The sequence below is a fragment of the Meriones unguiculatus genome, assembly GCF_030254825.1.
Source record: "Meriones unguiculatus strain TT.TT164.6M chromosome X unlocalized genomic scaffold, Bangor_MerUng_6.1 ChrX_unordered_Scaffold_30, whole genome shotgun sequence".
In the NCBI taxonomy this organism is placed as follows: Eukaryota; Metazoa; Chordata; class Mammalia; order Rodentia; family Muridae; genus Meriones; species Meriones unguiculatus.
Genome location: NW_026843706.1, coordinates 2,543,328 through 2,558,024, shown reverse-complemented (window position 1 = coordinate 2,558,024; position 14,697 = coordinate 2,543,328). Strand labels below are relative to the sequence as shown.

Here is a 14,697-nt window from a genome sequence, read left to right as displayed (position 1 = left end):
GAAAAATTGCTTTCTAGAGTTTAAAAGTTAGAGATGAGACAGGGCTGGAGGAGGTTATGTGACTCAGTGATAGAACCTTTACGTAGCAAGGCCCGGGGTTCAGTGTCTAGCCTCTTTCCCATACTCACTCCTCAAAAAAATAAAACAAAAATTGCTAGTGGGGTCTTTTTTTTTAAGATCTATCTATCTATCTATCTATCTATCTATCTATTTATTGTCTATGAATGCTCGGTTTTCATACACACCAGAAGAGGAAATCAGATTCCATTACCTACAGTTGTGAGCCAGCATATGGTTGCTGGGAATTGAACTCAGGACCTCTAGAAGAGCAGTCAGTGCTCTTAACAACTGAGCCATCTCTCCAGCCCCTCAACTCCTTTTTTGTTGTGTTTTTTGTTTTTATTTTGAGACAAGGTTTCTCTGTGTAGACTTGGCTCTCCTGGACTCCTAGACCAGGTGGAATAGCAGCTAGTGCTTTTAACCACTGAACCATCTCTCCAGCCCCTCACATTCCTTTTGTTTTTTTGTTTGTTTGGAGACAAGTTTTCTCTGTGTAGCCTTGGCTGTCTTGGACTCCTAGATCAGGTGGAAGAGTAGCCAGTTCTCTTAACCACGGAGCCCTACCTCTCCAGCCTCTCACCTCCCTTTTTTTTGTTGTTGTTGTTTTTAGACTTGACTGTCCTGGACTCCTAGATCAGGTGGAAGAGTAGCCAGTGCTCTTAACCACTGAGCCATCTTTCCAGCACCTCACCTTCCTTTTTTTTGTGAGGTTTTTCTGTGTAGCCTTGACTGTCCTGGACTCCTAGATCAGGTGGAAGAGTAGCCAGTGCTCTTAACCACTGAGTCATCTCTCCAGCACCTCACCTCCTCCCTCCCTCCTCTTTTTTTTTTTTTTTTTTGAGACAAGGTTTCTCTGTTTATCCTTGGCTGTCCTGGACTTGTAGACCAGGTTGACTTAGGTCTACCTCGAACTCAGAGATCCCCCTGCCTTAGTCTCCTTGAGTGCTGGGAGTATAGTTGTTCGCCACAGTGCCTGGCTGCTGGGTGAGATCTTATGGATAGAAGTTAGAAAGTGACGCATTTGTTCAATTTCAGAATATGTCATGCTGCATTCTCTTTCTTGGTGACATAACATTGTTAATTAATATTCTTTGGATAGCTCCCTGTAGTTCGAAATAATACAATGTACATAGTTTAGGCACTGTGTTTCTTGGGGTTATACAGATCCTGCTGAGTCATTCTGGTTATGTACGTTTAAGTCAATTTACTGATTTATTTTCCTAGAGTACCTCCCAGGGTTCTGAGCTAATACAATATACATACTTCAGATACCTCTATCTGGGGAGTGGGTTTCTTAAATGAGATGAGTCATTTTGACTTTGCAACTATGAGTTACTAATTAGTTTTTCTCTTGGAGAGCCTACATTCCTGAAAAACAGCAAGGTACATACTCTAGGTACTACCTTTCAGAATATCTTTTTGTCTTTGTAGGAAGGATCCTTTCTGGTGTTTAAGGATTGAGCATTACCCCTTCTGGATCCTGGGAAGGGATTCTTGCTTCATGCTCTGAGAGAATAGAGGGGAAGCAATGTAAAGATTCTCACTGAATGACTACAGATTTTACATAAGGGATGGCCAGTGAGGAAAATCATTGTGTAGACATCTCCAAAAGCTTTGGTCTATTTAAAGAGGTGGAAGTTTTGATGTGATTCCCTTACAGTTGTTACTTTTCCGAGAAAAGTGGGTCAGGTTCATGAATTAAAAGGTGGGCAGAGATTTGGAGAAATTTGAAGAAGTGATGGCAGACTAGCAGGCCAGAGGAAAGAGAAAAGTTTAGAAAAGCCAGTGCAGGGACGAGAAATGGCTCAGAGGTTAAGAGCACTGGCTATTCTCCCAAAGGTTCTGAGTTCAATTCCCAGCAACCACATGGTGGCTCACAACCATCTGTAATGAGATCTGGTGCAGGCAGAATATGTACATGTAATAAACAAATAAATCTTAAAGAAAAAAAAAGAGGAGCCAGTGCTAGGGAAAAGTAACCAGCTATAGCCAAGATGCTTAAACACTAATCAGTTATTTTCCCGTGTTCATATGCACACCAGTTTCCCACTAGCCCTGCATCTCAAGAGCTTAAGGTACTTTTTTGTTTTCTGTGGAGACTCTCTTGCTGACTCAGATTCTGCATCCTCTTGCCTCAGCTTTGTTAGTTCTGGTACTGCAAGTACACACTAGAGTGTGGGCTTTCACCTTCGTAAGACATCAAAGAACACAAAATAAAGGAAGGGGGGAAGTGGAAATACAGTATTGTCAATCCTTACAATCCTCAGGTCCTCCTTCTAAGTCCAGATCAACAGACTGAGGAAGGTGTATTGTATTCTTAAACACTTAGGCTAGAGAGCTAAGAAGAGACAAAGCAGGCAGGGCACTCACAACTGTGATCCTAGAACTTGGGAGACAGAGACAGCTTCGAAATGCTTTTTGGGGTCTCTTCCAGAACGAAGGAACTGCGGTTGCTTTCCAGTATGATGAGAAAAGTACAATCATGGGTTGTCTAAGGATGTTGTTTCATGGATAGAGATGTAGCTCAGTTGGTAGAACACTTGTCTAGTGTGTATTGGTCCTGGGTTCAATTGTTGACATCTGAAGTGTGTTAGGCAAGTGGTTCTCAACCTGTGGGTTGAGACTCTTCTCAGGGGTAGCATATCAGATATTTACATCATGATTCATTTACAGTAGCAAAGTTAAAGTTATACAGTAGCAACGAAAGTAATTTTATGGTTAGGGGGCCACCACAACATGAGGGTTGCAGCATTAGGAAGGTTGACAACCTCTACGCTATACACTACTGTAATTCCAACACTCAGGAGGTAAGGGCAGGAGGATCAAGGTTGTTCTTAGGTAATGAGTTCAAGGCCATCCTGGCATAATTAAGAGGCTATCTCAAAAAACAAAGTTAGGGCCAGTGACTAGTTTCATCAGGTAAAGGCACTTGCTACCAAATGCGACAACTTGAATTTGACAACCTAAGTTGAATCCCATGCATCCACATGGTAGAAAAGATGGACCTAACTCTTCAAAGTTATCTGACTCCATGGCTCCCTCCCTAACTAAGTAAATGTAGAATAAATTAAAAAAATACATAAATAAAAAGAAAGGAGGTACTTTCAATTACAGACTGCACTTATGGTGGTGGTTTTAAAAGATTGTACTAGAACTGAAAAATCCCCACTGCCTACTGACGTCACAGCTATTTTAACAGTGTGGTGTAACACATTACATTTTTGTGGTTTATTCTGGTATAAACAAACCTGTCATGCTGTCAGTCATAGCAAATCACAGTACCTGATATGTCTTTTTTTTTTTTTTTTCCAGACAGGTCTCACTCAGCAGGCCCTCCCTGACTGGCCTGGAACTCACTATGTAGATGAGGCTGGCCTCAAACAGAGATCTACCTGCCTCTGCCTCTTAAATGCTGGGATGAAAGGTGTACACTGTCACATTAGGTGCCTGTCTAGGTTTTCTTTTTTTTTATTTTTATTTTTTTATCAGTTACATTTTATTAACTCTGTATCCCAGCCGTGTCCCGATCCCTCATTCCCTCCCAGTCCCTCCCTCCCTCCCTCATCTCCACCGTGCCCCTTTCCAAGTCCACTGATAGGGGGGACCTCCTCCCCATTCATCTGATCCTGTTTTATCAGGTATCTTCAGGACTGGCTGCAAAGCCCTCCTCTGTGGCCTAACAGGACTGCTCCTCCCTTCGGGGGTGGGGAGACCAAAGAGCCAGTCATTGAGTTCCTGTTAGAAATAGTCCTTGTTCCCCTCACTTTGGGAAACCAATTGGTTACTGAGCTACCACAGGCTACATCTGAGTGGAGGTTCTAGGTTATATCCATACATGGTCCTTGGTTGAATGTCAGTCTCAGAAAAGACCCTGTGCCCAGATATATTTGGTCCTTGTGGAGCTCCTATCCTTTCCCCATCAGACTAACTCCCCTTCTTTCTTATGATTCCCTGTACTCTGCCAAAGGTTTGGTCATGAGTCTTTGCTTTGAAAACACTGCTAGTTAGAGTCTTTCAGATGCGCTCAGTAGACTCCTGTTAGGTTTTCTTAAGAGTTAAATTGCTTGATCATTCATTTCTCGGAACAGATCACTGTTGTTGAGCCATGCCTGCTGTGACTGAAAGCAGGAATTACTTTGGCAGGTGTCAATTTATTTGGATAAGGGGGTTTCATTTTCCTTGGCATTCCTTGGTTAGACCCTCCTATATGTGGTACAGTACTTAAAATTGAGTAAGGACTGACAGCATGTTTCAATGAGATAGTGCCTGTTTAGTATGCATGAGGGCTTAGGTTTCATCTCTAGAAAGGAAAAAGTGAAAGTGGTAAAATAATCTATTTTGATTTTTTTTTACTATTATATGTATGTATATGATGGGTGTGTCTCAACATATATGTAGAAGTCAGATGCCAGAGCCCGCCGGCAGAGTCAAATGAATAGTTCCTGAGGGATGCTGGTAGAAACTGTCACACTGGTTTATTCTACAATCCAGTTTTATAGTCAGAGCAAAGCACCTCAAGAAGTTAAACTTGTTTACCCTGACCACTTGTCTGTGTGATCCTTACACAGACAAAAGGAAGTGAACTTGGCAAAACATTCTGCCTATCCCTGTCTCCAGGTGAGGGCCAAGGTTTTTCGCTGAGAGCTCAATAACAAAGCACTGCTCTCCACAGTCAGAGGAAGACCTTGTAGAGTTGATAGTCATCTTCCACTTTTTTTTTTTGAGACAGGGTTTCTCTGTGTAGCCCTGGCTGTCCTGGAACTCGCTTTGTAGACCAGGCTGGCCTCAAACTGACAGATCCACCTGCTTCTGCCTCCCAAATGCTGGAATTAAAAGTGTGTGCTGCCACTGTCCAGCTCATCTTCCACTTTAATGTGGGTTCTGGGGATCAACATCATTTATTAAGGATCACTTTGAAGGGAGGGGGATTTTATATGTAGTAAACGTATAGATGGATAGAATTACACACTTCAGGAAACTTGACAGAAGCTCAGTGGCTAAGAGTATGTGCTGCTCTTGTAGGGGCCTGACTTTAGTCTCAGTACTCACATGGTAGGTAGTTTCATGTAACTCCAGTTTTAGGGGATCTGATACCCTCTTCGAACTTCACTGAACACCAGGCATACATCAGGTGCACATAAACACAAGCAGCCAAACACTCATATGCATTGGCAAAAAAAAAAAAAAAAAAAAAAAAAAAAAAAAAAAAAAAGTCCACTTCCAGAAACAGAAAAGTATTTGTAAAAGACTTTGAGCAGAATAACAGAAAATGTCAAATGAGATCACATAATGCTATAAAACTTTGTGACACCACTCATTGTTACACACATTACGAAGGACACACAAACATGTCAATTCTCCAAATTAGGAACAGAAAGAAGCCTCTAGACAGGCCACTCACTCATGGTAATGTATAGCTCAAAACACATGTCTGTTAGCTAATGTAAAACCTTTTAACTTTCAGCTGTTTATGGCATATAAAACTTACAAAGTTCAGATGTTGAATGTGTGCAATTGAAAGTTAATTTTATGGTTTAATTTTTAAATTTGCTGTTTTTAAGGTAATATGTCCTGGGGTAGTCATGTAGTAACATAAAAGAGCAAACTAGAATTTAAATTTTTGTTACTAGATTATTTTTATGTTTGTTTATGTGAGCAAGCATGACACATGTTAAAGTCAGAGAACAACTTGTGATTGGAGACATTCTCTCATTCCACCCTGAGGATCCTGAGGCTAGAACTCTTTATTAGTCAGTCTTGGCGATAAGCACCTTTTACTGCTTAGCCATCTCACCAGCCCAACAAGCTAGGATTTTAAAATAACCAACATAATGCATTAAAGAGGCTATGGGAGAAGATAGAATGGGTGAAACAAGTTGGGAACTTCAGGGTTTATGTCAAAATCGAGCTTATTTCACTATTTACAAAATATTTTTACAATGAAGTGAGCTTATTTCACTATTTACAAAATATTTTTACAATGAAGTAGCAAACAGTACATAGCATGCTAATCAGGTTTGCTAGAAAGAGATGCTGATCATTTTTATTCAGACATCTCTAGAAAAGTTCATCAGGATACTCATTTAGAGAGAAATGGTGATGGGGGTTGGGTGTCGGTGGCAGAGGGAGAGGTACAGGAAGCAAAAGTATCAGTTCAGATCAGAAACAAGTCAGTAGGTGCTTGAATTTTAAACTGGTTGCAGAACAGTGGCTTCCACTGTGTATTTCTGTCATCAACAGCATCCTCACAGAGATATAGAATAAATTTACAAAACAGTCTCATGGTGTATTTCCATATTCTTTTTTTTTAAATTTATGTTTTTTTCTTTTTAAATTTATTTTACATCTGAAGGGTACCCCTTCCCTCTTCATCCCCTCTTTCCCCCTTCCCCTCTCCCTTTCTCTTAAGGAGGGCCCCCTCCCGCCCTAGCGCCCCCCCCCCCCCCCGTCTACCTTTCCCAGCACCTCAAGTCATGTGTTTCCATATTATTAAATCAAGAAAAGCTGATATTTAGCCCGGTGTGGTGGTACATGGTGGTACATGCCTGTAATCCCAGCATTTGGGAAGGCAGAGGTAGGCGGATAGGACTGTAGTGAGTCCAGGACAGCCAAAGGTACACAGAGAAAGCTTGTCTCAAACAAACAAACAAACCTGTAAAAAAAAAAAAAAAACAAAACAAAACAACAACAAAAAACGGTTGACATTTAAAAGCCATTACCATCGGGTGCAGTACCGCATGCCTGTAATCCCAGCACTTGGGGAAGCAGAGACAGGTTTATCTCTGAGGTGAGTTCGAGGTCAGCCTGGTCTATAAAGCGAGTCCAGGACTGCCAAAGCCACACAGAGAAACCCTGTCTTGGAAAACAAACAAACAAAACGCCATGACCTAGAGTCCTATAGCAGATTTGTAAAACACACAACACACACACAGTCCCCAACAACAGAAATTTGTGTCTTCTGAATATTCGTTGTTTTGTTGCAAAACAAACCCTCTTTTTTAAGATCACTCTTTTCTCCCCATGATGAAGCCATGTCCTTTTCTATGATTTCCTTTTCCATCTCCGCAAAATTTGCACGCGAGACGCGTAATCGCTATGCAAGGAGTCAAGTGGAGCTGTGACGTAATTAGTCACTGCAAACTGCCTTACAAAAAATGATGTCATTTGGCATTAACCTAGTCACTTTTACAACAGGTACCGTTGGCAAAGCTCCCCTCATCACATAGTGTGCAAGATGTAAAAAGAAAAAAGAAAAAGAAAAATGCCATTTTCCGGGTTTCCTAGCCCTCAACTTGCGCACACTGCGTTTTCCGCAGCGCCTCGGGGCCCACCTCCCGGACAGGAGTGACGCTGTCGCCTGGGGAGGTGCACAGGTGAGCCTCGCTAGCCCCGACGGCAGTGCTCGGAGGGGCAGCTTCTGCACACAGCATCCCGCTACTTGTTTTTCTCATCGCCCCTTACCCCCGACTCCCCACTGTGGCAGGCCCGCTTTAGGGACAACGCGCTCCGCAGACACCCGACAACCCCCCCCCCTTCCACCGGGCTCCTATACTCCCTCCCGCTCCGTGGCGCCGGAAGTGACGCACACTAGGCTGAAAGATGGCGGCATTGGCGCTTGACCGGGGGGAGGTAAACACCCTCCAGGAGGCGTGCTGGGCCCCACGGGGCGCCCTCGGGGGCTGAGGGGGCCACCTGGGCCTGTTGTCTTAACTCGCGCCTTCCCGTCCCGCCCCCTCCGCGAGAGAAGCAAGCTTCCGCATCCTAGAGCCCCCGCGGCCCGGCCCCCGTGGCGGCGGACCCCGCCTCCTTGGGCGGGCCCCGGGCGGCTCCCGTGGCCCACAGGGGGCGCGAGGCCCGGAGCGGCCCCTGGCTCGTGGCCCCGTAGGCCCCTCCCCTTTCCCGCCCCTTTCCCGCTTTCCTCCACCCCCGGCGTGGGTGATCCTGAGGGTCCGCGCGCTTTGGGGGCAGAAACCCGGAGACTGCTGTCGTCGACGTCGCTCCTGCCGTGTCTTCTGCTGTCGCCCTCGGCCCCCTCAGCTCCCTCTCGGGTTCGTAGCCCTGAGACGGCTCCTCGCGCCGAGTCCCGTGGGGGTGCCGCGAGGCCCCCTCCACCCCTCCCCGGCGTTGGCAAGGCTCGGCCCTGGCCCCGACGCCGCGCGCCTCACGCCTGAGCCGACTGTCTGGACTCGCTCCTCTCTCCTCAGCGCTGTCTTGTCTCCCAGGACTGCTTCTGAGGCGGGGGGCTCGGGCTCCTATGCTCGCAACGCTCCCGAGCGCCGCGGCCAAGCCAGGGAGTGGTCCCTTGTAGGGGTCGGAGGAGCCTATCGTGGTCCGTCCCGGCGCCCGACCCTCCCACCGTTCGGCCCACTGGCCCGCTTCTTCCTGATGCTGACTGCCGTCCACTAGAGGCTGGACAGGACCCCCGAGGTGCGTAGCCGCCCCTTGCCGCCGGCCTGCGGAGCCCAGGCTTTGACCGTGGCCCCCACCGCACCGGCCGCGCTCCAAACATTTTGTAGCCTCTGGAAACCGATTTGTCTTTTGAGTTTACTTAAATTGTTTGAAATGTACGTTTTTTTTTTTTTTTGTTTTTTGTTTGTTTGTTTTTTTTTTTTTTCGGGGAGCGAGGGAGGGGGGAGAGACAGAGAGGGAGGGAAGGAGAGAGAGAGACGGAGAGAGAGAGAGAGGAGAAAAAAGGGAGAAGCATAATTCAGCCATTTTTTGCAGCACAGAGCTGCAGGTACCACAGTTATCCCCCCCCCCCCAACACACACACCGGTTTCTTCCTTTTAAAAATCCTATTTGTGCCTGAAATAGAACTATGCGAATTGTGAGGCATAAACCATGGAATCAGAACGCCTGGGTCCGCCTGTGAGACTGAGAAAATAGGAACCTCTGTTCTCTATCGTTTCGTATCTATTAAATGTAGGCAGTAATAGTCACATCAGAAGGTAGGTTGGACTATGTGAGGTCATATATGTGAAAATAATCGATATCTGTAAAGCGCTGCAGAAAATACAAGGTAATTTCTTTAGGTAACCTTTGCTAGAGTGGTTAATGTGGCTAACTGTTGCTGCCTCTTAATTTCTATATTATAAGTAAATAAATACGGAATAGCAAAATAGTGCAGTGATCGATAGCTGTTTAATAGTCATGATGCTTGGCGTTCCTCCTACAAAATGATAACTGCTTATTTAAATAACGGCGTTCTTTAATTCAAATTTAATATTACCGTGGGGCTTTTCAGCTTTCTAGGCCACTCAGGCCCTTTTCTTGCTCAGATTATTAAACACCTTACATTTTTTTTCAGTTTTCTTTTATATTTTTAAGAATTTCTCTTCCTTTGTTAATGTGAATTACTGATGTCATTTTAAAAGTGTTTTTTAGATGTATATGCTCTAATTTCAATGTTTGCTTTTCATATCTAGGGAACAGGATGCCTAAATACCCATTTGAAAAATTGTTTTTTAAAGAGCTTACATTTATGTTTTTCTGATGCTCAGTAAGTCTAGAAATGTGCAGGGAATTTTAACTTTTTTTTTTAGCACTTAATGCAGTATTTGTGTAATTCAGTTTTTAGTCACAACACTTAGTAGGTGCTTTGAGTCTGAGTTTGGCAGTGGTAAAGGATGTTAATTAACACTATTACTGGTTAATTTAGCAAAAAAAATTAAGATAGTAAATATTTGTGTTTTGAAATTAAAATTATTTGCTAAAATATCGAAGCTAGACTGTTTTGGCTTATAAATAGTCAATAAAAACTGAAAGCGTTTTCGGAGTATATTATTTTTAGTTGTGAATAAATGTTTTTTTCTGGGTAGTTATATGTTAAATTTTTAAATTCCTAATCCAATGCCAGTGGTTTTTCACAGTGGACTTGTGTGTTTTGTAAAAAGAATAATGAAAGGAAGCAGGATTAAGTTGGAAAAGGAACAGCCAACTTTAAATTGGCTGCTTTTATATTTGGGGTTTATTCCTTGTCCTGAAGCTAATTTGGGCAGATCACTACTTTCTGGGGAATTTCTGAGTTTGACCTCCCTGCCTTGCTTTGGGTTACTTGGGGCTGAAATATGGAACCAAGGCTGGTCCCACTGACTTCCTGGGTGTTTAGAAGGGGAGTCCCATACTTGGTTTAATAGTGTGTGTAAAACTGGCATTGCATAATATAAATGAATGGTCAAATTTGTGGTAATAATTGAAAATTTTAATTTCTCTTTATTTAGGACGACATTTATCAACAAATAAAAACATCAGGACAAGTCAAGAGAGATGGGAAAAAGGAAAAAGTGTTACATTTTAGTACCTTTAACATTTTCCCCCTAATTTTGACCCTCCTCCCATGATAATGGTGGCCCATAGTCAGGTATGGGCTTTCAAATTGCAGATATTTCAGGACCGAATGTTAAATGAGGACAGTGAATCTTGGTAAGGGTGAGGATATGGTTCAGATTAATTTATTACTAGAGACTTCTTCAGAACTGGAATGCTATAGTTCCTTTGGGCTTTTTTTTTTTTAATTGAAGAACAACAAAAGCTGTTCATTGGTGAGGGTTTGTAGAAAATAGGTTACTTTGGAAGGTGTAGAACTCAGGAAGGCCGTAGCTCCATAATGTAATATCATAACCTTAGGCCAGTAACCTAATGTTACAATTTGGATTTTTCATCTTTAAATTGAAAGTGGTTATAGAATACGGAGGGCTGGAGAGATGGCTCAGCTGTTAAAGGCTAGGCTCGCAACCATAAATATAAGAATATGGAAGTTTGTGAAGAATAAATGTATCAAGTGTTTATTAAGCATTTACAATGTGCCACATACTGTTCTAGGTGCTAAGGATTCAAATTAGTGTTAATAGTTTTAACAGGTTGTTTTTTGTTTTTTTTTTTTTATTTCCTCCTTAGTCTTTCACTGTAACCCAGGTTTGTCTTAAACTGAATGATATCCTCCTGCCTCAGCTTCCCATGTACTGGGATTATAGACATGTATAACTAACTATACCTGGCACAAAACAAACATTTTTGAGCAAAAAGTTAAAAGTATGGTGGCTCATTTCTGTAGTTCCAGCACCAGCAGGTGCAGGCAGAAGCTTTCTCAGCCCAGGCAGATTGGAACCTGAGACCTTGTCTCAAAAATGTTTGAGATGCCCTTGGTTTTTGATTTGACTTTTTCTCTGTGTGTAACAGGGTCTTTGTGTAGCCCTGGGTGGTGGAACTCACCATGGAGATCAGGCTAAGCCTTTGTACTCACAGAGATCTGCTCGCTTCTGCCTCCCAAGTACTGGGATCAAAGGTGTGTGCCACCATACCCTGCAGTAGGTGCCCTTCCAAGGTAGAATTTCTGAAAAAAAAATTTTTGTCTGAATCTTTGTATGTATGTTTGGGAGTGTACATATGGAGGCCAGAGGACAACTTGCTGGTGGTTTTCATTTTTCATCATTTAGTTCCCAAAGATTGAATTCAGGTTGTCAGGCTTGGTGATAAGTACCTTTTCCAGTGGAGCCATCTCAGTGGCCCACAATTAAGAATTTTAACTGTATGTTTTGGAAGAAGGTGCTGTGGATTTAACTCCCCAGAGCCTCACATACACAGGCAAATGCTCTACTACTGAATGACATACCCAGTCCAGAGCTTTTGATTTTGGAATAATGAAAGGTGAAAAGGCAAAACATAGTCCAAGACTTTTTTTTTTTCTTTTTAGTCCTTAGAGGTAGAGGTTGAACCTAGGGTTTAGGTGTTCTAGGCAAACACCCTACCTCTAACTTATATCCCAGCCCTTTAGTTTATTTTTCTCTCTCTCTTTTTATTCAGATATACATGCATGTGAACCACTTCAAGGTCAGAATACAACTTGTGGGAGTTGGTTCTCTCCTTCCTCCATGTGTGCCCAAGGATCAAGCTCAGATCAGGTTTGGCAGCAGGCTCTTTGACTCACTGAGCTATCTCACTGACCGAAGGAACTTCTAAAATTTACACCTGTTTATCCATCCATCCATTGTGTTCGTACACATTCTCTACTACCAGGTGGGGTCCCTGGGATTGTACTCAGGGCATCAAGCTTGGCCACAACCACCTTTACCTACTGAGTAAGCTCAGTTTTCTTTTTTAAATATGAGATCCTTAAAGCTCATCAGGCTGGGGTGTATCTCAGTGATAGAGCACTTGCATCTCACTTGCATCTGGGCTCTGTCCATAAGCATTGGGGGAAAATTTAGCTGAATCACTGAAGCTAATAAGAACAAATAGAAAAAAGTATCTCTTGTCCTTGATAATATCTTTGAATTTAGTTAATACTGCATCATGGATTTGCAGGATATCTGTATCATAACATCAGGAGCTTCCGAAAGATTCATGTTAATTGTATGATTCTTGGGGGAAAATGAAAATACTAACAGTACATGATTTGTGATCTCATGTTAAAATGCAGCTTAGAAGATTTGGGGTTTTATTTGCCAATAGAGACTTTTCGTAGAATTCTCACTGGATCTAATCTCTAAAGGCCAAGGAAGCTGTTTTCCATGACATCACTCTTGGACCACTACTGCTTGTAATAAGGAATAAGTAAAGGAGCATTAAAGATGAGAAACAGCATTGAAATGGGTGGGCTTTTCTTAGTTTTCTTATAGTATAGGATGACTAAGCACTAAACATACTTGTAAGCTAATTTGTATAATAAATAGGTGCAGTCTTAAGGCTGGAGGACCAGATCTTTCTGGGTTTAAGTCGTCATTTTCAATTTAGTACTGCGTTATAAAAATATTTTGATGACAAGGGCTTCAGTATCAAACAAATACACAGTCCTTTCTCCCATTCAATTTCAGCTTGTGTTCTTTTCCAATTCGAGTAGTAGTATAAATTTGAGGGTAAAAGGAATGCTTCTTAGAGCTCAAAAAAAGAAAAATCCTAATTTCTAAATTTTTTTAACCATCAGTATATTGAGAATTTAGCTGCTTTTGAGATGAGTGAATTTAAATTTAATGCATAGGTGATAGAAATTGTGCAAGATTTTAAGATTTGAAAGTCAATTCTATTTTTTTAAATAGTAAGCTTCGCATTTTCATTTCAATATACAAGTATGACTTTTTTTCACAGGTGTCATTTTTGGTAGAACAACTTGATGGTGAAGGCAGTATGGAATCCTTTACATTTTTCATTAAGGATAAACGTATTAACCTTTTGAGAGTCTAGCTTTTATACTGAACAGCTTACAGTTCTGTATGAATTTTCAGGTAGCTTTGGAAGGAATATGAAAGCAGTAAATTGCTACTTATATTATAAACATAGAAGTTAGTTGATTTTGAAAGATCCTTTGTTCAGTTGTCTAGAATTTTGCCTTCAAATCAGAACGGTAGCCTTCTAACTAAAAGGGAAGCATTTAATTTCTGTGCCTTTGATTTCCTTTCAATTTTAGCCCCACCAGACTTTTTTCTTTACTGGTCACTAGAGAGTTTGAACTGTTAAAAATTTCTGGGATATAAATAGCTGTAATAGTCTTCCAAGGCAGAGCTGTGTGAGTGTGTGTGCGTGTGCATGTTTGTGTGGTCATTTATCTCTTATCTTTCCTTCATTGATACTTGAGAGGCCCTTCATATCTCTTAGAATTTATTTGGATTCTAAAGAACTTTGGTTTATGTGGGCTGTATTGGTATATGTAGAAACTGATACTAAGGAATTTTAAAATATTTGTAATTCTTTTGAAAAGTAGCTTTCTTAAAGTTACATGAATAATGGTTTTTAATGAAAAATTTCTGTCTTCTAATTAAATGATTGAAGCCAGGTGTAGTGGCTCATGCCAGGACTTGAGAAATTGAAAAAGAATTGCTATGAGTTCAGAGTGAGTCTAGGCTACAGAGTGAGACCCTATCTCAAAAAATACAAAATGAAAATCCTTAATAATTAGATTATTACTGATCGTATTTTTCCAAATCTTTCTGTAACATTTGCTTTTATAGAAAAACATGACATAGCCACATTTTTGTATACTCATTAAGAGAAGACATCTGGACATTGGAAAGTAAAGAGATACGTTTTTGAGAGGGGGTCTGTAGAATTTCCTAAATTGAATTTAGGAAACTCAGGCCTGCTAGGTAAGTGTGTTACCTTTTTAGCTACATATCCTAAGCTTTATAATTATTTTTTGTTAGCCCTAAAGCTTTTGAAATATTTTGAGAATAATTTTGACCTTGACAAGTCCTTTCAGGTGACTGTGACCCTGCTTCTCTCTAGACCATTTTATCTACACAAAGATATGAATCAATCAGTGTCTCTCCTACCCTGCCTTCCTCTCCCTCCTACCCCGTGTGTGTGTGTGTGTGTGTGTGTGTGTGTGTGTGTGTGTATGTTTATATGTATGTGTATGTACTGGCCCTCTATCACTGAGGTATGAGCTACATGTCTTACCTTCCGCCTGTCTCCTCCCCACCCCCAGCTTTGTCAGTACCAAGTTGATTAAACAAGGTATTGTTCAGTATTTCTTTCCTAGTAGTGTAAACATGCCTTGTAATTTAGTCTAATTTAGGTCCATTCCTCTTTTGGAAAAAAAAATCTATTTTAAATTCTGAAGGCCAAGTACAGAATATGTATACATTAGCTTTATAAGCCATAATTTGCTTTGATCTAGAGATCCATTATGAGAAGTTTGGATAC

General features: G+C 41.7%; 1 protein-coding gene across 2 annotated transcripts in view; it reads left to right on the top strand.

The window, feature by feature from the left end:
- Positions 1–7,924: 7,924 nt before the first annotated feature.
- Positions 7,925–14,697, top strand: part of Klhl15 (kelch like family member 15) — a 45,598-nt gene continuing 38,825 nt past the window's right edge. The window contains exon 1 of one of the 2 annotated variants that reach the window (XM_021628477.2): positions 7,925–8,487. The gene's annotated coding sequence lies outside the window, so the exon portion shown is untranslated. Of the gene's footprint in view, positions 8,488–13,987; positions 14,139–14,697 lie in introns of those variants that run through there. The other variant, XM_021628478.2, reaches the window with a different exon arrangement.